The sequence below is a fragment of the Globicephala melas genome, chromosome 15 (assembly GCF_963455315.2).
Source record: "Globicephala melas chromosome 15, mGloMel1.2, whole genome shotgun sequence".
NCBI classification, from domain to species: Eukaryota; Metazoa; Chordata; class Mammalia; order Artiodactyla; family Delphinidae; genus Globicephala; species Globicephala melas.
Genome location: NC_083328.1, coordinates 61904328 through 61931408, shown reverse-complemented (window position 1 = coordinate 61931408; position 27081 = coordinate 61904328). Strand labels below are relative to the sequence as shown.

Here is a 27081-nt window from a genome sequence, read left to right as displayed (position 1 = left end):
ACAGTCATTTCACTCAAGAAGACTATCTTAGAAATATGTTGTTAGTAGTGTAACTGGCTAGAACAGTGGCTGGAATAGATAGTCTTGTTCCTGAAGCCATGCCTAGTTACCAGCAAGAGATAACCACCACCAACCCCACCACCACCCCCACCCCCGACCACCACCAACCTCACCACCACCCCCCGACCCCCGGGATGTGTTAGGAAGACAGCAGTGTGTTACCAGTCATTCTGTGCTGCCTGGGAAGAGTGCTATTGCTTAGAATTTAACTTTCTCAGTCAATTATTACCTCCTCTTTGTTTTGTCCTCGATGTTTATAGAGTATTTGCTACTGTTAATTCATTAATTAAAATTCCCCTTTCCCTTAAGGCATAGTTTTGTTACTTTCCAGCTCATCATTAGTATGTTTGTTTGTTTGTTTTGTTTTGTTTTTGACTGAGAGCTGAAATGGAAGTGTTCTGAACTGGAGGAGAGAGGAGTAGAGAAAGTGATTTAATCTTAGAATGGATCGGGGTGTTAATAGACTGCTGATGAGGTTGTCTCCTCCACTAAACTTTAACTCCTGAGGGCATAGACTGTGTCTTATTCGTTTGTGTATCCCCCTGCCTAGTGGAGTTCCATGGTGGCTGTTTAATAAATACTTACTGATTAATAAATGTGTCAAATATAACCAACGTTGCATAAAGTTATAGGTGTAAAATTGGTAGTATAGGTAATATGCACCAGAGAATCTCTGAAGAAGAAGAAATCACCTTGGGTCAGGATGGTCAAGGAAACTTCTGTGGAAGGAATAAGAAAGTTCCACGGAAGAATTTAACTCTCTGGACAGAGATGGGATAGAATGCGGAAAGGGTATGGGCTTCCAAATCACTTATATTCTGTGAACCTCAATTTCTCCTCTATCTAAACATTTATATTTAAAAAATGGGAATAGTAAACATATCATAAGTAAAGAGTAAATGAGATAGCTATATAAAGTAATTAGTACAGAGTGTGATGCACACAAAAGAATTTTCTTCCCTTTGTAAGTTACCTTTCTTTTACTAGCCTGTATAGTCATCCCATTGGATTTGAAAGCTGTCCTGACAGTATGCTGGAGTCCATGGTGTCATTTCCTTCACCAACCAAAGAGCTTTCTAGACATCAGTGGAGATATTCCCCTGGTGGAAGATACTTCAGAGAGGCTTTGTTCCTTCTCTAAGAAAAAACGAGATAAATAAGCATGCTAAATACTTTCTATTTTCAAACCTTGAGCACATATGACCATGTTGGACATGGGACACCTTTACTAGGCAATGCATCTCCAATTTTATTTCCATTTCCACCTTGAAGAACTTTATTATGGGAAGAGCTCTTGGAGACAATTTAGTACATCTCTTTTATTTTACATATTAAAAACCCTTCAGCCCACAGCAATTAAGTGATTTACTCAACTAGTTAGTGGAAGAATTGTGAACTATACCTGGGGGCTTTTGATTTCTTACCCAGTGCTCTTTACAACATATCAGGCTATTTCACATTTTCATCAACGCTGGCAACTCGGTTTTTTTGGGGCGAGGGGATTCAGAGACGTCCTATATGTGAGCTCTGGCTTGTCTATCAAATGACTAGGAGGATCAAGTGATTAATACAAATATAAGATATTCCTGATAAATTCATGACTCCTGACTTTTGCAATATTGGTTATTCTAGATGACTTCTTGGTCCTGCAAGACGACATTTTGTTATTTCCCAAGATATTCACTTTTTTCAAGTTTGAACACATTGTTAACATCTTCTAATTTTATATTCCAAATTTCGATTAAATTTTATCTGGAGACTCTGGGAGGGCTCACGCCAAGGAGTATTTCCCAGAACTTCTGCTGTCAGTGTCCTTGTCCCCACCGTGAGCCACAGCCACCCCCCGCCTCTGCAGGAGACCCCCCCAACACCAGCAGGAGGAGTCATTAATGAATTAATGTACCAAGTGAATCTCAGATATGTGGAGTGAAAAATATCTGTACTGACGCCCTCTGGCGACCTACACGCAGAGGCGGGGCCACATCCAAAGCTGAGCCCCGGGAGCTGTGAGAACAAAGAAGAGAAAGGGAAATCCCTCCCAGCAGCCTCAGAAGCAGCGGATTAAAGCTCCACAATCAACTTGATGTACCCTGCATCTGTGGAATACATGAATAGACAACGAATCATCTCAAATTGAGGAGGTGGACTTTGAGAGCAAGATTTATTATTTTTTCCCCTTTTCCTCTTTTTGTGAGCGTGTATTGTGTATGCTTCTGTGTGAGCTTTTGTCTGTATAGCTTTGCTTCCACCATTTGCCCTAGGGTTCTATCTGTCTGGTTTTTTTTTTCTTAATAATTATTTTTTATTTTAATAATTTTATTTTATCTTATTTTATCTTCTTTCTTTCTTTCTTCTTCTTTCCTTCCTTCCTTCCTTCCTTCCTTCCTTTCTTCCTTTCTTCCTTTCTTTCTTTCTTTCTACTTTTTCTCCCTTTTATTCTGAGCCATGTGGATGAAAGGCTTTGGTGCTGCAGCCAGGAGTCAGTGCTGTGCCTCTGAGGTGGGAGAGCCAACTTCAGGACACTGGTCCACAAGAGACCTCCCAGTTCCACATAATATCAAATGGCGAAAATCTCCCAGAGATCTCCATATCAACACCAGCACCCAGCTTCACTCAACGACCAGCAAGCTACAGTGCTGGACACCCTATGCCAAACAACTAGCAAGACAGGAACACAGCCCCACCCATTAGCAGAGAGGCTGCCTAAAATCATAATAAGTCCACAGACACCCCAAAACACACCACCAGACGTGGACCTGCCCACCAGAAAGACAAGATCCAGCCTCATCCACCAGAACACAGGCACTGGTCCCCTCCACCAGGAAGCCTACACAACCCACTGAACCAACCTTAGCCACTGGGGACAGACACCAAAACAACAGGAACTACGAACCTGCAGCCTGCAAAAAGGAGAGCCCAAACACAGTAAGATAAGTAAAATGAGAAGACAGAAAAACACACAGCAGATGAAGAAGCAAGATAAAAACCCACCAGACCTAACAAATGAAGAGGAAATAGGCAGTCTACCTGAGAAAGAAATCAGAGTAACGATAGTAAAGATGATACAAAATCTTGGAAATAGAATAGACAAAATGCAAGAAACATTTAACAAGGACCTAGAAGAACTAAAGATGAAACAAGCAATGATGAACAACACAATAAATGAAATTAAAAATACTCTAGATGGGATCAATAGCAGAATAACTGAGGCAGAAGAACGGATAAGTGACCTGGAAGATAAAATAGTGGAAATAACTGCTGCAGAGCAGAATAAAGAAAAAAGAATGAAAAGAATTGAGGACAGTCTCAGAGACCTCTGGGACAATATTAAACGCACCGACATTTGAATTATAGGGGTTCCAGAAGAAGAAGAGAAAAAGAAAGGGACTGAGAAAATATTTGAAGAGATTATAGTTGAAAACTTCCCTAATATGAGAAAGGAAATAGTTAATCAACTCCAGGAAGCACAGAGAGTCCCATACAGGATAAATCCAAGGAGAAATACGCCAAGACACATATTAATCAAACTGTCAAAAATTAAATACAAAGAAAACATATTAAAAGCAGCAAGGGAAAAACAACAAATAACACACAAGGGAATCCCCGTAAGGTTAACAGCTGATCTTTCAGCAGAAACTCTGCAAGCCAGAAGGGACTGGCAGGACATATTTAAAGTGATGAAGGAGAAAAACCTGCAACCAAGATTACTCTACCCAGCAAGGATCTCATTCAGATTTGATGGAGAAATTAAAACCTTTACAGACAAGCAAAAGCTGAGAGAGTTCAGCACCACCAAACCAGCTTTACAACAAATGCTAAAGAAACTTCTCTAGGCAGGAAACACAAGAGAAGGAAAAGACCTATAATAGCAAACCCAAAACAATTTAAAAAATGGGAATAGGAACATCCATATCGATAACTACCTTAAATGTAAATGGACTAAATTCTCCCACCAAAAGACACAGATTGGCTGAATGGATACAAAAACAAGACCCATATATATGCTGTCTACAAGAGACCCACTTCAGACCTAGAGACACATACAGACTGAAAGTAAGGGGATGGAAAAAGATATTCCATGCAAATGGAAACCAAAAGAAAGCTGGAGTAGCAATTCTCATATCAGACAAAATAGACTTTAAAATAAAGACTATTAGAAGAGACAAAGAAGGACACTATATAATGATCAAGGGATCGATCCAAGAAGAAGATATAACAATTGTAAATATTTATGCACCCAACATAGGAGCACCTCAATACATAAGGCAAACACTAACAGCCATAAAAGGGGAAATCAACAGTAACACATTCATAGTAGGGGACTTTAACACCCCAATTTCACCAAAGGACAGATCATCCAAAATGAAAATAAATAAGGAAACACAAGCTTTAAATGATACATTAAACAAGATGGACTTAATTGATATTTATAGGACATTCCACCCAAAAACAACAGAATACACATTTTCCTCAAGTGCTAAAGGAACATTCTCCAGGATAGATCATATCTTGGGTCACAAATCAAGTCTTGGTAAATTTAAGAAAACTGAAATTGTATCAAGTATCTTTTCCGACCACAATGCTATGAGACTAGATATCAATTACAGGAAAAGATCTGTAAAAAATACAAACACATGGAGGCTAAACAATACACTACTTAATAACGAAGTGATCACTGAAGAAATCAAAGAGGAAATCAAAAACTACCTAGAAACAAATGGAGACACGATGACCCAAAACCTATGGGATGCAGCAAAAGCAGTTCTAAGAGGGAAGTTTATAGCAATACAATCCTACCTTAAGAAACAGGAAACATCTCGAATAAACAACGTAAACTTGCACCTAAAGCGATTAGAGAAAGAAGAACAAAAAAAACCCCAAAGTTAGCAGAAGGAAAGAAATAATAAAAATCAGATCAGAAATAAATGAAAAAGAAATGAAGGAAACAATAGCAAAGATCAATAAAACTAAAAGCTGGTTCTTTGAGAAGATAAACAAAATTGATAAACCATTAGCCAGACTCATCAAGAAAAAAATGGAGAAGACTCAAATCAATAGAATTAGAAATGAAAATGAAGAAGTAACAACTGACACTGCAGAAATACAAAAGATCATGAGAGATTACTACAAGCAACTCTATGCCAATAAAATGGACAACCTGGAAGAAATGGACAAATTCTTAGAAATACACAACCTGCCAAGACTGAATCTGGAAGAAATAGAAAATATGAACAGACCAATCACAAGCACTGAAATTGAAACTGTGATTAAAAATCTTCCAACAAACAAAAGCCCAGGACCAGATGGCTTCACAGGCGAATTCTATCAAACATTTAGAGAAGAGCTAACACCTATCCTTCTCAAACTCTTCCAGAATATAGCAGAGGGGGGAACACTCCCAAACTCATTCTATGAGGCCACCATCACCTTGATACCAAAACCAGACAAGTACGTCACAAAGAAAGAAAACTACAGGCCAATATCACTGATGAACATAGATGCAAAAATCCCCAGCAAAATACTAGCAAACAGAATCCAACAGCACATTAAAAAGATCATACACCACGAACAAGTGGGGTTTATTCCAGGAATGCAACGATTCTTCAATATATGCAAATCAATCAACATGATACACCATATTAACAAATTGAAGGAGAAAAACAATATAATAATCTCAATAGATGCAGAGAAAGCTTTTGACAAAATTCAATGCCCATTCATGATTAAAAAAACCCTGCAGAAAGTAGGCATAGAGGGAACTTTTCTCAATGTAATAAAGGCCATATATGACAAACCCACAGCCAACATCGTCCTCAATGGTGAAAAACTGAAAGCATTTTCACTAAGATCAAGAACAAGACAAGGCTGCCCACTCTCACCACTCTTATTCAACATAGTTTTGCAAGTTTTAGCCACAGCAAGCAGAGAAGAAAAGGAAATAAAAGGAATCCAAATCAGAAAAGAAGAAGTAAAGCTGTCACTGTTTGCAGATGACATGATACTCTACATAGAGAATCCTAAAGATGTTACCAGAAAACTACTAGAGCTAATCAATGAATTCGGTAAAGTAGCAGGATACAAAATTAATGCACAGAAATCTCTGGCATTCCTATACACTAATGATGAAAAATCTGAAAGTGAAATCAAGAAAACACTCCCATTTACCACTGCAAGAAAAAGAATAAAATATCTAGGAATAAACCTACCTAAGGAGACAAAAGACCTGTATGCAGAAAACTATAAGACACTGATGAAAGAAATTTAAGATGATACAAATAGATGGAGAGATATACCATGTTCTTGGATTGGAAGAATGAACATTGTGAAAATGACTCTACTACCCAAAGCAATCTACAGATTCAATGCAATCCCTATCAAACTACCACTGGCATTTTTCACAGAACTAGAACAAAAAATTTCACAATTTGTATGGAAATACAAAAGATCCCCAATAGCCAAAGCAATCTTGAGAACGAAAAATGGAGCTGGAGGAATCAGGCTCCGGGACTTCAGACTATAATACAAAGCTACAGTAATCAAGACAGTATGGTACTGGCACAAAAACAGAAAGATAGATCAATGGAACAGGATAGAAAGACCAGAGATAAACCCACGCACATATGGTCACCTTATCTTTGATAAAGGAGGCAGGAATGTACAGTGGAGAAAGAACAGCCTCTTCAATAAGTGGTGCTGGGAAAACTGGACAGCTACATGTAAAAGTATGAGATTAGATCGCTCCTTAACACCATACACAAAAATAAGCTCAAAGTGGATTAAAGACCTAAATGTAAGGCCAGAAACAATCAAACTCTTAGAGGAAAACATAGGCAGAACACTCTGTGACATAAATCACAGCAAGATCCTTTTTGACCCACCTCCTAGAGAAATGGAAATAAAAACAAAAATAAACAAATGGGACCTAATGAAACTTCAAAGCTTTTGCACAGCAAAGGAAACCATAAACAAGACCAAAATACAACCCTCAGAATGGGAGAAAATATTTGCAAATGAAGCAACTGACAAAGGATTGATCTCCAAAATTTATAAGCAGCTCATGCAGCTCAATAACAAAAAAACAAACAACCCAATCCAAAAATGGGCAGAAGACCTAAACAGACATTTCTCCAAAGAATATATACAGACTGCCAACAAACACATGATAGAATGCTCAACATCATTAATCATTAGAGAAATGCAAATCAAAACTACAATGAGATATCATCTCACACCAGTCAGAATAGCCATCCTCAAAAAATCTAGAAACAATAAATGCTGGAGAGGGTGTGGAGAAAAGGGAACACTCTTGCACTGCTGGTGGGGATGTGAATTGGTACAGCCACTGTGGAGAACAGTATGGAGGTTCCTTAAAAAACTACAAATAGAACTACCATATGACCCAGCAATCCCACTACTGGGCATATACCCTGAGAAAACCATAATTCAAAAAGAGTCTTGTACCAAAATGTTCGTTGCAGCTCTATTTACAATAACCCAGAGATGGAAACAACCTAAGTGTCCATCATCGGATGAATGGATAAAGAAGATGTGGCACATATATACAATGGAATACTACTCAGCCATAAAAAGAAATGAAGTTGAGCTATTGGCAATGAGGTGGATAGACCTAGAGTTTGTCATACAGAGTGAAGTAAGTCAGAAAGAGAAAGACAAATACCATATGCTAACACATATATATGGAATTTAAGAAAAAAAAATGTCATGAAGAACCTAGGGGTAAGACAGGAATAAAGACACAGACCCACTAGAGAATGGACTTGAGGATATGGGGATGGGGAAGGGTGAGCTGTGACAAAGCAAGAGAGAGGCATGGACATATATACACTACCAAACGTAAGGTAGATAGCTAGTGGGAAGTAGCCACATAGCACAGGGAGATCACCTCGGTGCTTTGTGACTGCCTGGAGGGGTGGGATAGGGAGGGTGGGAGGGAGGGAGACGCAAGAGGGAAGAGATATGGGAAAATATGTATATGTATAACTGATTCACTTTGTTGTAAAGCAGAAACTAACACACCATTGTAAAGCAATTATACTCCAATAAAGATGTAAAAAAAAAAAAAGAAAAAAAAATTTTATCTGAATTTAATTTATCAGTGTATTATAAAATTAATTAAGCTTTAACAGTTTAGGGCTTCCCTGGTGGCGCAGTCGTTGAGAGTCCGCCTGCTGATGCAGGGGACGCGGGTTTGTGCCCCATCCCGTGAAGATTCCACATGCCGCAGAGTGGCTAGGCCCGTGAGCCATGGCTGCTGAGCCTGCGCGTCGGAGCCTGTGCTCCGCAACCGGAGAGGCCACAACAGTGAGAGGCCCGCATACCGCAAAAAAAAACCCAAAAAACCAACAACAACAAAAACCTTTAACAGTTTTAAACCATGTTTTTTTCCCTTAATAATTTTTCCCAGTGGATGTACCAGATTATTCCAAGAAATTCTTGAATACTTCTTTAGGCAAATTGGATGGAAACACATGTTCCTCAATTTTGTTTTCTGTATTTACTGAAGAATTATCTTCTCATTTTTTCTACCCTTAGAGGACAATTTACTCATTCATTCAACAAATATTTATTAAGTACCTGCTATGTGCCAGACTCCTTGCTAGGCAATGGGAATACAGTATTGAACAATGAAAACAATGGAAGTGGAGGGAGATGAAGAACAAACAACTGAAAAATGAAAAACAGAATCATAGCAAAAAATGAGAGTGCTAAAAAGAAAATGATTAGGATAATACCAAAGAGTAACTGGAAGGGGCTTACATTAGACAGGGTGGTCAGGAAAGGGTTCTCTAAGGGGGTGATGTTGAGATAAGACTTGAAGAATGAGAATGAACCAGTTATGCAAAGAGCTGGGAAAAGAGTGTTCTAAACAGAGGAAACTGCAAGTACTAAGATCGTGAGGCAGGAAGGGCTTGACATGTTTGAAGAGCAGGAGGGAGACCAACCTGGCTAGAGCATAGTGAACAAGAAGGAGAGAATGGGAGATGAGGCTGCAAAGACAGGTAGAGACTAGATCATTCAGGGCCTTGTCAGCCACAGTAGAGTTTGGATCTTAGCAACAGGAAGCAAAAAGTTTTAAACAGGGTAGTGACATAATCTATTTTTTTCCTTTTTAAAAAAGTGGAGATATGATTAACATACAATGAAATATACAATAATCATACAATACACAATATACACATGCAATCTGCATGTGTAAAGTGTGGTTTTGAAAACTGCATATGCCAGTATAACTCACACCTTATCAGATACAGAACATTTCAATCAGCCTAGAATGATTCCTCAAGCCCCTCCCCAATCATTCCCCACCCTCCTTCATAATAACTGTTAGATTTCTTTCACACAGATTAGCTTCACCTATTCTAGAACTTTATATAATTGGAATCATACAATATGTACTCTTCTGTGTCTGGCTTCTGTCATTTAGCATAATGTTTTTGAGGTTCATCCACAGTTTGTATCAGAAACTTCTTCCTTTTTAATTCTGAGTAGGATTCCATTTAATGGATATACCACAGTTTGTTTCTCCATTCACCTGTTGATGAACATTTGAGTTGTCCACTATAAATAAAGCTGCTATGAATATCCTTGTACAAGTCTTTTTATATACATATGGCTTCATTTCTCTTGGGTAAATAACTAGAAGTAGAATTGCAGGTGTGTAGGGTTAGGTGTGTGTTTAATTTAATGAGAAACTGACAGACGTTACCAAAGTGGTTAAATCATTTTTACACTCCCATCAACAATGTGTGAGATTTCTGTTTGCTGCACATCCATCCTCACCAACATTTGGCAGTGACAGTTTTTCTTTTGTTGTTGTTGTTGTTATTCTAGTGGGTGTAAAGTGGTATCTCATTGTGGTTTAATCTGTGTGTGTGTGTGTGTGTGTGTGTGTGTGTGTGTTTAACATCTTTATTGGGGTATAATTGCTTTACAATGGTGTGTTAGTTTCTGCTTTATAACAAAGTGAATCAGTTATACATATACATATGTTCCCATATCTCTTGCATCTCCCTCCCTCCCACCCTCCCTATCCCACCCCTCCAGGCAGTCACAAAGCACCGAGGTGATCTCCCTGTGCTATGTGGCTACTTCCCACTAGCTATCTACCTTACGTTTGGTAGTGTATATATGTCCATGCCTCTCTCTTGCTTTGTCACAGCTCACCCTTCCCCATCCCCATATCCTCAAGTCCATTCTCTAGTGGGTCTGTGCCTTTATTCCTGTCTTACCCCTACGTTCTTCATGACATTTTTTTCCTTAAATTCCATATATATGTGTTAGCATACGGTATTTGTCTTTCTCTTTCTGACTTACTTCACTCTGTATGACAGACTCTAGGTCTATCCATCTCATTACAAATAGCTCAATTTCGTTTCTTTTTATGGCTGAGTAATATTCCATTGTATATATGTGCCACATCTTCTTTATCCATTCATCCAATGATGGACACTTAGGTTGTTTCCATCTCCGGGCTATTGTAAATAGAGCTGCAATGAACATTTTGGTACAAGACTCTTTTTGAATTATGGTTTTCTCAGGGTATATGCCCAGTAGTGGGATTGCTGGGTCATATGGTAGTTCTATTTGTAGTTTTTTAAGGAACCTCCATACTGTTCTCCACAGTGGCTGTACCAATTCACATCCCCACCAGCAGTGCAAGAGTGTTCCCTTTTCTCCACACCCTCTCCAGCATTTATTGTTTCTAGATTTTTTGATGATGGCCATTCTGACTGGTGTGAGATATCAATCTCACTGTAGTTTTGATTTGCATTTCTCTAATGATTAATGATGTTGAGCATTCTTTCATATGTTTGTTGGCAGTCTGTATATCCTGTGTGTGCTTTTTTTAATGAAATGTTTCCCATTAGAGTGGATTCTTTTTTTTTTTTTTCAATTTATTTATTTTGCTTGCACCTGGTCTTGGTTGCAGAAGGTGGGCTCCTTAGTTATGCTCGAGATCTCTTTTGTTGTGGCATGAATGTGGGATCTAGTTCCCTGACCAGGGATTGAACCCGGGCCCCCTGAATTGGGAGCATGGAGTCTTAACCACTGTGACACCAGGGAAGTCCCTAATTTGTGTTTTCTTGATGCATAATGCTGTTAAGGATTTTTTCATATGTTAATTGTCCACCTGTGCATTTTCCTTTATGAAGTGCCTGTCTCAGTTTTTATCCCTTTTTCAATTGGGCTTGTTTGTCTTTTTATTATTGAGTAGGAGTTATTTATATACAAATCCTTTGTCCTGTATGTGTATTGTGAATATTTCCTAGGCTAAGGTTTGCCTATTCATTTTCTTATCAGTGTCTTTTGAAGAAAAAAATTTTTAAAATTTGAGGTAGGAATAATTTTAAATTTATGAAAAAATTGGGAAAAATAAAAATAGTTCAGAAATTGCCTATATTTCCTTTACCTATGTTTACCTGTTAACATTTTTATCCATTTGCTTTATCATTTTCACTGTCTGTGTCTCTCTACACAGTCACACAACACATCTTGCCACACACACACACATAAACACAGTTTTTTTCTGAAGAGTCTGAGAATAAGTTGGAAGCATCATGGTCCTTTACCTCCAAATACTTCAGAGTATATTTCCTAAGAATAAGGATATCCTATGACTTAACCACCCAATGTTGATCAACTTCAGCAAATTTAGCATTGATATGAAACTTTAGTCAATTGTCCATACTCCAATTTTTTTTTTTATTTATTTTTGGCTGCGTTGGGTCTTTGTTGCTGCGCATGGGCTTTCTCAAGTTGCCGCGAGCGGGGGCTACTCTTCGCTGCAGTGCACAGGCTTCTCGTTGCAGGGGCATCTCTGGTGGCGGAGCAGGGGCTCTAGGCACGCAGACTTCAGTAGTTACGGCATGCAGGCTCAGTAGTTCTGGCTTGCAGGCTCTAGAGTGCAGGCTCAGTAGTTGTGGCACACGGGCTTAGTTGCTCTGCAGCATGTGGGATCTTCCAGGACCAGGGATCGAACCCGTGTCCCCTGCATTGGCAGGTGGATTCTTAACCACTGTGCCACCAGGGAAGTCCCCATACTCTAATTTTGTTAATTGACCCAATAACGTCAATTACGGAATTTCCCCCACCTCTCACACAAGATCCAGTCTAAAGTCAGGCACTGCATTTTGTTGTCAAGTCTCTTTAGTCTTCTTTAATCTTGAACATTTTCACAGCCTTTCTTTGTCTTTTATGACATTGACATTTTAAAAAATAGAACATTCCAAAAAAACAGAAACAGTTTTCGTTTGTCTGATGTTTCCTTATAATTAGATTCAGGTTATGCATTTCTGATCAGAATACTACATAAAAGCTCTGTTCTCCTCAGAGTTTAATATCCATTAAGGCATACAATATCCATCTACCCATTATTTGTGATGTTGTGATCACCTGGTCAAGTTGTTTGATTTCTCTACTGTAGAGTTACTAATTTTTCCCTGATAACCAATAAACTATCTATGGGGACACACTTTAAGATCATGCAAATATCCTGCACCTCATAAAAATTTGCTCCTAGATTTAATATTCATTGATATTCTTGCCTGAGCTGATCTTTGTTATGATGGCTGCAAAATATGACTTCACAACCTCAGTATTGCCTCTGTATTTAGCAGTAAGCACTAGACGTTCTATTGTAAGCAACAGTATGTATGTATGTATAAATGTATGTATGTATCTATTTGCTATAAGTTGGGATTCATAGATTTCTATTTTTAATTGTGTATAATTTATTACTGTCTTTAATTATTTTGGTGCTAAAATTTCAAGATATTGTCATTATGAACTCCTTCAAGCTGGCTCTTTTGCCCTCAAGACACGTGCCCATTCTTATTTTGAGTAATTCCTTACTTTATAGCATAACAAGATGTTCCAGGCTCGTCTTGTACCTCCTGTGCCCCAGGTCTGGAATCAACCATTTGCCCAAGGAGTCCTGGTTATACAAAAAAAAAATTTTTAAGTGAACATACAGTAAAATTGACTTTTTTTGTGTGTACAGTTCATTTTAACACATGTATAGATTCACGAACAGAATACAGAACAGTTCCATAACCCCAGAAAGTTCCCTCGTGCTGTTCCTTTGTAGTCCTACTCCCCACCCTGCCCTCATCACTAACTAACCCCTGGCAACCACTCTTTTTTTCTCTATCACTATAGTTTTTTATCTTTTTGAAAATGTGATAAAAATGGAATAGTACAGTATGTAAGCTGCAACATCTGGGACAGGAGATTCCTTTCTGGCTTTTGACTATGAATGCAATGTCTTTAATAGTTATAGAAATATTGAGGTTATCTATTTCATCTTGAGTGACTTTTGTGATTTTCAAGGAATTAGTCCGTTTCATCTAAGTTTTTGAATGTATGTGCATAGTTGTTCACAGTCTTCCCTTATTATCCTTTTTTTAATTTTTATTTTTATTTTGGCTGTGTTGGGTCTTCATTGCTACTCACAGGCTTTCTCTAGATGTGGCAAGTGGGGGCTACTCTTCATTGCTGTGTATGGGCTTCTCATTGTGGTGGTTTCTCTTGTTGCAGAGCATGGGCTCTAGACGCATGGGCTTCACTAGTTGTGGCTCACAGGCTCTAGAGCACAGGCTCAGTACTTGTGGTGCATGGGCCTAGTTGCTCTGCGGTATGTGGGATCTTCCTGGACCAGGGAACGAACCTGTGTCCCCTGCATTGGCAGGCAGATTCTTAACCACTGTGCCACCAGGGAAGTCCCTCTTATTATCCTTTTTTTTGTGTGTGTGTGTTCACGGGCCTCTCACTGTTGTGGCCTCTCCCGTTGCGGAGCACAGGCTCCGGATGCGCGGGCTCAGCGGCCATGGCTCACGGGCCCAGCCGCTCCGTGGTATGTGGGATCTTCCCAGACCGGGGCACGAACCCGTGTCCCCTGCATCGGCAGGCAGACTCTCAACCACTGTGCCACCAGGGAAGCCCCTCTCTCTCTTATTAATAATGAGTGTATAATCACTTTCATTACTGCTAATGGTAATTTGTATCTTTTGTCTTTGTCGGTCTTGCTAGAAGTATATCAATTTTACTCATCTTTTCAAAGAAGTGCTTTCTTTTCCTTCTTTTTTTTTTCTTTCTGTTTTCAGTTTCATTGATTCCTCTCTTACCTTTATTATTTCCTTCCTCTACTTGCCTTGGATTTAGTTTGTTCATCTCTGATTTCTTAGAGTGAAAGCTTAGTTTATTCATTTGAGATTTTTCTCCTTTTCTAATATAAGCATTTGGTGCTAAATTTCCCTCTAAGCATTGCATTCTAAAATTTTTGATTTGTTGTATTATTTTTGTTCAGTAAAAATTTTTTATAATTTCACCTGAGACTCTTTGATTTTTTTTGCTGTTGTTTTTATTAATTTTTATACTTTGACTTCTTGATTATTTAGAAACATGTTGTTTACTATCCAAATATTTGGAGATTTTCCTGTTATCTTTCTGGTTTTGATTTCTAGTCTAATTCCATTATGGTCCAAAAACATACTTTGCATGATATAAACTCTTTTAAATTTGTTAAGGTTAATTTTATAGCCCAGCATATGGCCTATCTTGATTATACTTTCCATATATACCTGATTAATTTTTCCATGTACACTTGAAAAAAATATTTATTTTGCTGTTGTTAGATGGAGTAGTCTATAAATGTCAGTTAGATCCATTTGGTTGAGTTCTTCTATATGCTTACTAATTTTTGTCTAGTAGTTCTATCAATTACTGAGAAAGGAGTGCTGATACTTCAACTATAATTGTGGAGTCCCCCATTTTTCCTTTCAATTCTATCAGTTTTGCTTCATGTATTTTGAAACTCTTCTGTTAGATATATACACATTTAGGATTATTATATATTCTTGGTGAATTTACCCTTTATCATTATGTACTGACCCTCTTAATCCCTGGTAATTTTCTTTGTCCTGAGACTTTGTAGTTCTTAGTTATTATTTCTTCAAATAATAATTTGTCTCACTCCCTCTTGCAAGAGCACTGAATCACAACTAACTGCTGAACAATCATCGACAGGAATGCACTGGAACTCACCGAAAAAGATATCCCACATCCAAAGACAAAGGAGAAGATGCAATGAGATGGTAGGAGGGGCACAATCACAATAAAATCAAATTCCATAACCACTGGATGGATGACTCACAAACTGGAGAACAATTATACCACAGAAGTCCACCCACTGGAGTGAAGGTTCTGAGCCCCACATCAGGCTTCCCAACCTGGGGGTCCGACAACGGGAGGAGGAATTCCCAGAGTTGACTTTGAAGGCTAGCGGGATTTGATTGCAGGACTTCAACAGGACTCGGGGAAACATGGACTCCACTCTTGGAGGGAACACACAAAGTAGCATGTGCATCAGGACCCAGGGGAAGGAGCAGTGACCCCATACAAGACTGAACCAGACCTACCTGATAGGGTTGCAGGGTCTCCTGTAGAGGCAGGGGGTGGCTGTGGTCCACTGTGGGGACAAGGACACAGGCAGCAGAAGTTCTGGGAAGTACTCTTTGGCGTTAATCCTCCCAGAGTCCGCCATTAGCCCCACCAAAGAGCCAGGTAGGCTCCTGTGCTGGGTCACCTCAGGCCAAACAACCAATAGGGAGGGAACCCAGCCCCACCCATCAGCAGACAACCAGATTAAAGTTTTACTGAGCTCTGCCCACCAGAGCAACACCCAGCTCTACCCACCACCAGTACCCCCCATCAGGAAGCTTGCACAAGCCTCTTAGATAGCCTCATCCACCAGAAGGCAGACAGCAGAAGCAAGAAGAAATATAATTATGCAGCCTGTTGAACAAAAACCACATTCACAGAAAGATAGACAAAATGAAAAGGCAGAGGACTATGTACCAGATGAAGGAACAAGATAAAACCCCAGAAAAACAATGAAATGAATTAGAGATAGGCAACCTTCCAGAAAAAGAGTTCAGAATAATGATAGTGAAGATGATCCAGGCCATTGGAAAAAGAATGGAGGCAAAGATCAATAAGATGCAAGAAATGTTTAAAAAAGACCTAGAAGAATTAAAGAACAAACAGAGATGAACAATACAAAAACTGAAATGAAAAATGCACTAGAAGGAATCAATAGCAGAACACTTGAGGCAGAAGAACGGATACGTGACCTGGAAGACAGAAGGGTGGAGTTCACTGCTGTGGAAAAGAATAAAGAAAAAAGAATGAAAAGAAATAAAGACAACCAACGAGACCTCTGAGACAACATTAAACACACCAACATTCGCATTATAGGTCTCTCAGAAGGAGAAGAGAGAGAGAAAGGACCCAAGAGAATACTTGAAGAGACTATAGGCAAAAACTTCCCTAACATGGGAAAGAAAATACCCACCCAAGTCCAGAGAGCTCAGAGAGTCCCATGCAGGATAAACCCAAGGAGAAACAAGGCGAGACACACAGTAATCAAATTGACAAAAATTATTAAAAGCAACAAGGGAAAAATGACAAATAACATACAAGGGAACTCCCATAAGGTTAACAGCTGATTTCTCAGTAGAAACTCTATAAGCCAGAAGGGAGTGGCACCATATACTGAAAGTGATGAAAGGGAAGAACATACAACCAAGATTATTATACCCGGCAAGGATCTCATTCAGATTCGATAGAGAAATCAAAAGCTTTACAGACAAGCAAAAGCTAAGAGAATTCAGCACCACCAAACCAGCTCTACAATAAATGCTAAAGGAACTTCTCTAAGTGGGAAACACAACAAAAGAAAAGGACCTACAAAAACAAACCCATAACAATTAAGAAAATGGGAATAGGAACATACATATTGATAATTACTTTAAACGTGAATGGATTAAATGGTCCAACCAAAAGACACAGGCTCGCTGAATGGACACAAAAACAAGATCCATATATATGCGGTCTACAAGAGACCCACTTCAGACCTAAGGACACATACAGACTGAAAGTGAGGGGATGGAAAAAGATATTCCATGCAAATGGAAATCAAAAGAAAGCTGGAGTAGCAATACTCAGATAAAATAGACTTTAAAATAAAGAATGTTACAAGAGACAAGGAAGGACACTACATAATGATCAAGGGATCAATCCAAGAAGAAGATATAACAATTATAAATATATATGCACCCAACATAGGAGCACCTCAATACATAAGGCAACTGCTAACAACTATAAAAGAGGAAATTGACAGTAACGCAATAATAGTGGGGGATTTTAACACCTCACTTACACCGATGGACAGATCATCCAAACAGAAAATTATTAAGGAAACACAAGCTTTAAATGATACAATAGACCAGATAGATTTAATTGTTATTTATAGGACATTCCATCCGAAAACAGTAGATTACACTTTCTTCTGAAGTGCACACGGAACATTCTCCAGGATAGGTCACATCTTGGGTCAGAAATAAAGCCTCAGAAAATTTAAGAAAATTGAAATCATATCAAGCACCTTTTCAGACCACAATGCTATGAAATTAGAAGTCAATTACAGGGGAAAAAGACATGAAAAACACAAATACATGGAGGCTAATCAATACATTACTAAATAACCAGGAGATCACGGAAGAAATAAAAGAGGAAATCAAAACATACTTAGAGACAAATGACAATGAAAACATGACAATCCAAAACCTATGGGATGCAGCAAAAGCAGTTCTAAGAGGGAAGTTTATAGCAATTCAATCTCACCTCAAGAAACAAGAAAAATCTCAAATAAACAGTCTAACCTTACACCAAAAGGAACTAGAGAAAGAAGAACAAACAAAACCCAAAGTTAGTAGAAGAAAAGAAATCATAAAGATCAGAGCAGTAATAATTGAAATAAAAACAAAGAAAACAATAAAAAAGATCAATAAAACTAAAAGCTGATTCTTTGAGAAGATAAACAAAATTGATAAACCATTAGCCAGACTTATCAAGAAAATGAGGGAGAAGACTCAAATCAATAAAATTAGAAATGAAAAATGAGAAGTGCCAATGGACACTGCAGAAATACAAAGCATCATAAGAGACTACTACAAGCAACTCTATGCCAATAAAAGGGACAACCTGGAAGAAATGGAAAAATTCATAGGAAGGTGTAACGTTCCAAGACTGAACCAGGAAGAAATAGAAAATATGAACAGAACAATCATAAGTAATGAAATTGAAACTGTAATAAAAAATCTTCCAACAAACAGAAGTCCAGGACCAGATGGCTTCACAGTTGTATTCTACCAAACATTTAGAGACGAGTGAACACCATCCTTCTCAACTCTTCCAAAAAATTGCAGACAAAGGAACACTCCCAAATTCATTCTGTGAGGCCACCATCAGCCTGATACCAAAACCAGACAAAGATACTACAAAAAAAGAAAATTATAGGCCAATATCACTGATAAATATAGTTGCAAAAAGTCTCAACAAAATACTAGCAAACAGAATCCAACAATACATTAAAAGGATCATACACTATGATCAAGTGGGATTTATCCCAGGGATGCAAGATTCTTCAATATATGCAAATCAATCAATGTGATACACCATATTAACAAATTGAAGAATAAAAACCATATGATCATCTCAATAGATGCAGAAAAAGTTTATGACAAAATTCGGCATCCATTTATGATAAAAACTCTCCAGAAGTGGGCATAGAGGGAACCTACCTCAACATAATAAAGGCCATATATGACAAACCCACAGCAAACATCATTCTCAATGGTGAAAAACTGAAAGCATTTCCTCTAAGATCAGGAACAAGACAAGGATGTCCACTCTCACCACTGTTATTCAACATAGTTTTGGAAGTCCTCGCCATGGCAGTCAGAGGAGAAAAAGAAATAAAAGGAATACAAATTTGAAAAGAAGAAGTAACACGTCACTGTTTGCAGATGACATGATACTATACATAGACAATCCTAAAGATGCTACCAGAAAACTACTAGAGCTAATCAATGAATCTGGTAAAGTTGCAGGATACAAAATTAATGCACAGAAATCCCTTGCATTCCTATACACTAATGATGAAAAATCTGAGAGAAAAATTAAGGAAACAATCCCATTCACCACTGCAACAAAAAGAATAAAAGACCTGGGAATAAACCTACCTCAGGAAGTAAAAAACCTGTACTGAGAAAACTATATGACACTGATGAAAGAAATCAAAGATGATACAAACAGATGGAGAGATATACCATGTTCTTGGATTGGAAGAATCAATATTTGAAAGTGACTATACTACCCAAAGCAATCTACAGATTCAATGTAATCCCTATCAAATTACCAGTGGCATTTTTTTACAGATCTAGAACAAAAAAATCTTAAAATTTGTATGGAGACACAAAAGACCCTGACTAGCCAAAGCAATCTTGAGGGAAAAAAACAAAGCTGGAGGAATCAGACTCCCTGACTTCAGACTATACTACAAAGCTGCAGTAATCAAGACAATATGGTACTGGCACAAAAAACAGAAATACAGATCAGTGGAACAGGATAGAAAGACCAGAGATAAACCCACACATCTATGTTCAACTAATCTGTGATACAGGAGGCAAGGATATACGATGGAGAAAAGACAGTCTCTTGAATAAGTGGTGCTGGGAAAACTGGACAGCTACATGTAAAAGAATGAAATTGGAACACTCCCTAACATCATACACAAAATAAACTCAAAATGGATTAAAGACCTAAATGTAAGACCAGACACTATAAAACTCTTAGAGGAAAACATAGGGAGAACACTCTTTGACATAAATCACAGCAAGATCCTTTTGACCCACCTCCTAGAGTAATGGAAATAAAAACAAAAATAAACAAATGGGACCTAATGAAACTTAAATGCTTTTGCACAGCAAAGGAAACTATAAACAAGATAAAAAGACAATCCTCAGAATGGGAGAAAGTATTTGCAAATGAAGCAACGGACAAAGGATTAATCTCCAAAATATATAAACAGCTCATGCAGCTCAATATCAAAAAACCAAACAACCCAATCAAGAAATGGGCAGAAGCCCTAAATAGACATTTCTCCAAAGAAGACATACAGATGGCCAAGAGGCACATGAAAACTTTTCAACATCACTACTTATTAGAGAAATGCAAATCAAAACTACAATGAGGTATTTTCTCACACTGGTTAGAATGGGCATCATCAGAAAATCTACAAACAACAAATGCTGGAGAGGGTGTGGAGAAATGGGAACACTCTTGCACTGTTGGTGGGATTGTAAATTGATACAGCCACTATGGAAAACAGTATGGAGGTTCCCTTAAAAAACTAAAAATAGAATTACCATATAACCCAGCAATCCCACTACTGTGCACATACCCAGAGAAAACCATAATTCAAAAAGACACCTGCACCCCAATGTTCATTGCAGCACTATTTACAAAAGCCAGGACATGGAAACAACCTAAATGCCCATCGACAGAGGAGTGGATAAAGAAGATGTGGTACATATATATAATGGAATATTACTCAGCCATAAAAAGGAATGAAATTGGGTCATTTGTTGAGATATGGATGGACCTAGAGACTGTCATACAGAGTGAAGTAAGTCAGAAAGAGAAAAACAAATATCGTATATTAACACATATATGTGGAATCTAGAAAAATGGTACAGAAGAACCAGTTTGCAAGGCAGAAATAGAGACACAGATGTAGAAAACAAATGTATGGACACCAAGGGGGTAAGTCAGTGGGGGGGGGGTGGGATAAACTGGAATATTGGGATTGACATGTATACACTGATGTGTATAAAATGGATAACTAATAAGAACCTGCTGTATAAAAAAATAAATTAAATAAAATTCAAAAAAAATAATTTGTCTGATATTTATATAAGCCACTGGGCTTTCTTTTGAGTAGTGTTTGTCTGTTATATCTTTTTTCTATCCTTTTACTTTTAATCATTATATTTGAAATGAGCTTTTTTTGTAGACAGCATATAGCTGGGCCATTTAAAAAATACATTCTGAGAAGCTCCGTTTTAATCGATACATTTGAACTTTATACATTTAATGTAATAATGAATATGTTCGGACTTAGATCTACCATTTAATATTTGTTTACTGCTTGTTTCCTCTCTTTTTGTCCCTCTCTTTCCCCTTCCCTGCCTTCTTTTGGGTAATTTGAATTTTTTTCTAGTATCCATTTTATCTATTGTGGGCTTATTTTTTCTTTAACTCTATAGTTTTTGTGTATGTGCATGGTTGTTATAGGGATTACAGTATAAGTATTTAACTTTCACAGTGCATTTACAACTGGAGTTTTACCAGTTCAGCATAGAAACCTCACCACTATATTAGTCCCTTTACTCTCCCCGCTTTATGATGTGTTTGTCTTCTATATTACATATACATACAGAAAAAAACCTATCAGACAATATCATAATTTTTGCTTTCAACCATCAAACATTCTTTTAAACATCTTTATTGGAGTGTAATTGCTTTACATTGTTGTGTTAGTTTCTACTGTATAAAAAAGTGAATCAGCTATACATATACATATATCCCCATATCCCCTCCTTCTTGTGTCTCCCTCCCACCCACGCTATCCCACCTCTCTAGGTGGTCACAAAGCACCAAGCTGATATCCCTGTGCTATGCGGCTGCTTCCCACTAGCTATCTATTTTACATTTGGTAGTGTATATATGTCAGTGCCACTCTTTCACTTCATCCCAGCTTACCCTTCCCCCTCCCTGTGTCCTCAAGTCCATTCTCTATGTCGGCATCTTTTTTTTTTTTAACTGCCCAAAAGTTGAGCTTTATTCCCCATTGTGTTACTAAATGCTAATGATTCAGGCTCAATGATAGTATTTGCATATAAAATTATTTATAAATTTTTTCTGACTTGGGTAATATTGATGTAAAATATCTTATGGTGCTATGTTGGATTTCCCTGTAGAGTTGGTAAATGTCTTTATATTACAAATATTTTTAAATATACTTCAAGTATCACATTTTATTTCAAGTCATAAACTTATTTGCTATCAATTTAGAAGAAGGAATACCTGTTTCTCCTTTTTTTTTTTTTTTTTTTTTTGCGGTAGGCGGGCCTCTCACTGTTGCGGTCTCTCCCGTTGCGGAGCACAGGCTCCAGATGCGCAGGCTCAGAGGCCATGGCAGAAATATAAGAAGTATAATGGGATAATCAAAGATATTCACAAAATACATACACAAGAAGGTTTATCATAATATTAGCAGTTATCAACTCATGTGGTCATTACTATCTTGGCATGTTCTTTTTTTTTTAATTTTTATTTTATATTGGAGTGTGGTTGATTAACCATGATGTGTTAGTTACAGGTATACAGCAAAGTGATTCAGTTATACCCATACAAGTATCCATTCATTTTCAAATTCTTTTCCCATTTAGGTTATTACAGAATATTGAGCCAAGTTCCCTGTGCTATACTGTAGGTCCTTGTTGGTTATCTATTTTAAAATATAGTTCTTGGCATGTTCTTACAGGCTGTCAAAATCATAAAGCACCTCATCTCTTTAATGTTTCTGCTTATGAAAATAATCCTTTGAAAGTGCTTGGCTGGTCATTCTCTCAAAATGACCCCTTCATTCTCAAAGGTCTTATTTGGACTAATTTTTAGCTGTGAAGCACTTCTTAGTTAATTGAAAAGGTAATTGAAAGTAAAAACCAAGTTTGAAGCCTACTTGTGAGGATATCTCATAATTACAACATTAAATCAACATGATTTTGAAAATTACCATCACAAAGACAATTCCTATGCCCATATATTACATTTTCTCAGAAGACAAAGAATTATTACTTGAAAATGAAAACCATAAGAAATCTCAAAAATACTATTTTAAACATGAAGGCAATGCTACTAGATATTTAAATTGTATTTAAAAAGGAGAAACAGGGGCTTCCCTGGTGGCACAGTGGTTGAGAGTCCGCCTGCCAATGCAGGGGACACGGGTTCGTGCCCCGGTCCGGGAAGATCCCACATGCCGCGGAGTGGCTAGGCCCGTGAGCCATGGCCGCTGAGCCTGCGCATCCGGAGCCTGTGCTCCGCAAGGGGAGAGGCCACAGCAGTGAGAGGCCCGCGTACCGCAAAAAAAAAAAAAAAGTAAAAAAAAAAGTAAGTATTGCTATAATAAAAATAATACAAACTCATTATTCAAAAATATAAACATTGAAAGAAAAGTATAAATAACGAAATACATACCATCCCCAAATTTTACCAGTCTGAGCTATCACAGTTAGAGATATTTTCTATTCTTATGATAGCAAAATTTCATCATCCACTCAGCTTCATGCCCTGAAAGATGAAGAGCTGTGTATGATCTTTCTATCTAAGCTGCGGTCTCAAGTTGAACCCCAAGAACTTCTACTCACAGTGGCTTTACATTTGTAGTTTCCAGGTCTGCTCAACTTATGTATCAGCTAGCATAGCTCAGCATTGAAGGCTATTAGTAGGAATACTCAGGATTTAAAAGCAAATAATTTATTTTTTTTTCTCAGTATTCTCTCTTTGGGGTGGGGTGGGGGTCGGAAGCTGTGCTACACGAAAATTCCACATATCATTTCTTTCTTTACTTTGGTGTTGCTTTTCAAGGTTTGGGGCACATGGTTAAGCTTTATTCCTTACTTCATTGCTACTGGAGAATTTATCACAACTGGTTTTATATTACATTATGTTGAACTCAATTTGAGGAGAAACCATTACAGATTTATCTAGGTGTGTACACATTAGGATGTCATATTCTAGCACTGTTTACCAACATCAAAAATCTTTTATCCAAGTGCATTTTATTTACACCATGCCAAGAATCCAAAAATTATCAATAATAGACATTACAAACTATCTGTCCCTGGCCCATGAAAACAATGGTAGTGTTTGAACAAACTATTACCCTAGTCAATTTTAAAAATATATCAAAGATGAGTTTATGCCAAAAACCTTATTTAAGTCAACACTTAGTCATTTCATTTATTTTTATTCTTACTTGCTGTCTGTTTAATTTTTTTTCTTGTGATGAAAACTCTTAGGATTTACTCTCTTAACAAACTTTCATATATAATATACAGCAGTGTTGATTATATTTAATCACATTGTATATTACATCCCTAGTACTTATGTATCTTACAACTGGAAGTTGTACATTTTGACTGTCTTCATCCAATTCTCATTTCTTCCCCCCACCTCTGATAACCAACCACAAATCTAATCTCTTTTTCTAAGAGTTTGCTTATGTTGGTTGTTGTTTTTTTTTCCAGATGTATTTTATTTTTTAACATCTTTATTGGAGTATAATTGCTTTACAATGGTGTGTTAATTTCTGCTTTACAACAAAATGAATGAGATATACATATACTGACATCCCCATATCTCCTCCCTCTTGCATCTCTCTCCCACCCTCCCTATCCCACCCCTCTAGGTGGTCACAAAGCACCGAGCTGATCTCCCTGTTCTATGAGGCTGCTTCCCACTAGCTATCTATTTTACATTTGATAGCGTATATATGTCAGTGCCACTCTCTCACTTCATCCCAGATTACCCTTCCCCCTCCCTGTGTCCTCAAGTCCATTTTGTATGTCTCCGTCTTTATTATTGTCCAGCCCCTAGGTTCTTCAGAGCCATTTTTTTTTTAAGATTCCGTATATATGTGTTAGCATACGGTATTTGTTTTTCTCTTTCTGACTTACTTCACTCTGTATGACTCTAGGTCCATCCACCTCACTACAAATAACTCAATTTTGTTTCTTTTTATGGCTGAGTAATATTCCATTGTATATATGTGCCACATCTTCTTTATCCATTCTTCTGTTGATGGACACTTAGGTTGCTTCCATGTCCTGGCTATTGTAAATAGTGCTGCAATGAACGTTGTGGTACATGACTCTTTTTGAATTATGGTTTTCTCAGAGTATATGGCCAGTAGTGGGATTGCTGGGTCATATGGTAGTTCTATTTTTCGATTTTTAAGGAACCTCCATACTGTTCTCCATAGTGGCTGTATCAATTTACATTCCCACCAATAGTGCAAGAGGGTTCCCTTTTCTCCACACCCTCTCCATCATTTATTGTTTGTAGATTGTTATTTTTTTAAAATATTTATTTATTTATTTGGTTGTGCTGGGTCTTAGTTGCAGCATGTGGGCTCCTTAGTTGCGGCAGGCAGGTTTCTTTGTTGTGGATCCAGGGCTCTTTAGTTGTGGCTCACCAGCTTCTTAGTTATGGCTTGTGGGCTCCTATGTTGTGGCTCACCAGCTCCTTAGTTGCAGCACGTGGGCTCCTTAGTTGTGGCATGCAAACTCTTAGTTGCAGCGTGCATATGGGATCTATTTCCCTGACCAGGGATTGAACCCAGGCCCCCTGCATGGAGAGCGCAGAGTCTTATCCACTGTGCCATGAGGGAAGTCCCTTCTTTGTTATCTTTTTTTTTTTTAACAGATCTTTATTGGAGTACAATTGCTTCACAATACCATGTTAATTTCTGTTCCACAACAAAACAAATCAGTCCTATGCATACACGTCTCCATATACCCTTCCTCTTGAGCCTCCCTCCCATCCTCCCTATCCCACCCCTCTAGGTCATCGCAAAGCACCAAGCCGATCTCCCTGTGCTATGCTGCTGCTTCCCACCAGCCAACTATTTTACATTTGGTAGTGTATATATGTCGATGCTACTCTCACTTTGCCCCAGCTTTGCCTTCCTACCCCATGTCATCAAGTCCATTCTCTATGTCTACCTCTTTATTCCTGCTCTGCAACTAGGTTCATCAGTACCTTTTTTTTCTTTTTAGATTCCATATATATGTGTTAGCATACAGTATTTGTTTTCTCTTTCTGACTTACTTCACTCTGTATGACAGAGTCTAGGTCCATCCACCTCACTACAAATAACTCAATTTTGTTTCTTTTTATGGCTGAGTAATATTCCATTGTAAATATGTGCCACATCTTCTTTATCCATTCATCTGTCAGTGGACATTTAGGTTGGTTCCATGTCCTGGCTATTGTAATTAGTGCTGCAATGAATATTACGGTGCACGTCTCTTTTTTTTTTTTTGTGGTACATGGGCCTCTCACTGTTGTGGCCTCTCCCATTGCAGAGCACAGGCTCCGGACGTGCAGGCTCAGTGGCCATGGCTCACGGGCCCAGCTGCTCCGCGGCATGTGGGATCCTCCCAGACTGGGGCACGAACCTACGTCCCCTGCATTGGCAGGCAGACCCTCAACCACTGTGCCACCAGGGAAGCCCCAACATGTCTCTTTTTGAATTACGGTTTTCTCAGGTTATATGCCCAGTAGTGGGATTGCTGGGTCATATGGTAGTTCTATTTTTAGTTTTTTAAGGAAACTCCATACTGTTTTCCATAGTGGTTGTATCAATTTATATTCCCACCAACAGTGTAGGAGAGTTCTCTTTTCAGCACACCCTTTCCAGCATTTGTTGTTTGTAGCTTTTTTGATAAAGGCCATTCTGACCAGCGTGAGGTGATACCTCATTGTAGTTTTGATTTGCATTTCTCTAATAGGGATGTTGAGCATCTTTTCTTGTGCCACTTGGCCATCTTATGTCTTCCTTGGTGAAATGTCTATTTAGGTCTTCCACCCTTTTTTTAACTGGATTGTTTTTTGGTTTGATATTGAGCTCCATGAGCTGTTTGTATATTTTGGAGACCAATCCTTTGTCTGTTGTTTCATTTGCAAATATCTCCTCCCATTCTGAGGGTTGTCTTTTTGTCTTGTTTATGGTTTCCTTTGCTGTGCAAAAGCTTTCAAGTTTAAGTAAGTCCCATTTGTTTATTTTTATTTCCATTACTCTAGGAGGTGGGTCAAAAACCATTTTGCTGTGGTTTATGTCAAAGAGTGTTCTGCCTATGTTTTCCTCTAAGAGTTTTATAGTGTTTGGTCTTACATTTAAGTTGTTAATCCATTTTGAGTTTATTTTGTATGGTGTTAGGGAGTGTTCTAATTTCATTCTTTTACATGTAGCTGTCCAGTTTTCCCAGCACCACTTATTCAAGAGACTGTCTTTTCTCCATCATATATCCT

General features: G+C 38.0%; 1 protein-coding gene across 1 annotated transcript in view; it reads right to left on the bottom strand.

Annotated features, from left to right (window-relative positions):
* Positions 1-27081, bottom strand: part of ASIP (agouti signaling protein) — a 197266-nt gene that overhangs the window by 100506 nt on the left and 69679 nt on the right. The window contains exons 4-5 of the mRNA XM_030830870.2: positions 12934-13015; positions 1034-1197 (exon numbers count right to left, since the gene is read on the bottom strand). The gene's annotated coding sequence lies outside the window, so the exon portion shown is untranslated. The remainder of the gene's footprint in view (positions 1-1033; positions 1198-12933; positions 13016-27081) is intronic.